A 1433-nucleotide genomic window follows, 5' to 3' on the forward strand; every position below is an offset into this window, starting at 1 on the left:
ACCTTCTAGCTGTGAGACAACAGTGCTACCACCTGTGCCACCTTGCAGCCCATTTGTAAAGGACAGAAACTGTAAAAATCAGATCAAACTGAAGCAAAAAGTCATATTATTCCATGAAAATCACTTTATTCTGTTTAACAAAATGCCAGAAATAAACTTTTTTAATCAGACACTGTAGAAATACAAAAACCAACGTTCTGAACTCATCGATGCAGCTGTGAGGATGTTAGTGACTGGGTTGAACTGCAGGCTGTGTTTAAACAGAAAGTAGGCAAAGATAGAAACAGAACATTTACATTGTAAAATATCTGTAGTATGTTGTTTAATATATGTATAAAGATATATTTATAGTTATAGTTTACACTATTAACAATTTACTGCCTCACAGGTTTCAGGTTCGTGTTCTCCGGGAGCCAATCAACCACATCTTGTTGCCAGATTCACTGCTGTGTTTTTGTGCATCGACAATAAGTAATAACAGACGTACAACTTTCATTTTTTTCTTTGTCCTTTTACTAGTCATGGCTTCATAACTGCGTCATACAGAAGACATGTGTAAGTTCTCTATACTTCTAGTCCTGGTTTCCACGGAGGTGCAGGACTTTATGTTGCAGTGAACACTTAACCCACAGTGAGTAGAAATGAGCCTGTGAGGCTGCAAAGACGCAGAAAGTCAGATTCAGCTGCTCGTCACAGCAGCAGAACTTCATCACGGCTCCTTAAAACACTTCAATGCTCTTCATGTCAGAAACAGAAATTCTGCAAACTTTTAAACAGAAACAAGAAGCTGACGTCATGAATTTTGCTCGTCCACGTCGTCCGAGTGTGTGTGAGAACCTGCCGACGGTGTGTGTGTGATTCAGAGATGAAGTGAGCTCGTGAATAAAACAGCCGACACGCAGTCAGCTGTGAATATTTTATGGTGCGTGAAAGTGAGCAGAAACTCTCGGCTGAGTTGGGCAGCGTCCAGTCGGAGTGAAGACGCGACGCAGCACGGCTTTACAGATTTATAGAGGAGGTTCATGTTCTTATGGAGTCAGAAACATCGTGTGAACTTCAACACTTAACCTGTTCTCATGTGTTCAGATGCTGCAGCTCAGAGAGAACTTTAAGCTACATGCTAACGTCAGCTAGCCTCAATGGAAATGACACACCGTACAGAAAAATAGAGCTTTTTATGAGTAATTTGTTTTAAACAGTTATTTTACAGATTTTGCTGAAATGACAGATAATCAATATGTAAAAGTCTGAAAACAAAACAAACAGAAACAAAGTAGAAAAAAAAAAAACACAGGCCAACACTGTATATAATGTAGACTCAAAAATGAATTTTTTTTTTGCAAAAAAAATACATTTTCCTTTAAAAAAAAACATTTTACTGTAAAATGACAAATTTTACTGTATTTAAATCAGCAAAAATATTAGTTGTTTGG

This window comes from Stegastes partitus, unplaced genomic scaffold (assembly GCF_000690725.1).
Source record: "Stegastes partitus isolate 25-593 unplaced genomic scaffold, Stegastes_partitus-1.0.2 Scaffold1044, whole genome shotgun sequence".
Taxonomy (NCBI): domain Eukaryota; kingdom Metazoa; phylum Chordata; class Actinopteri; family Pomacentridae; genus Stegastes; species Stegastes partitus.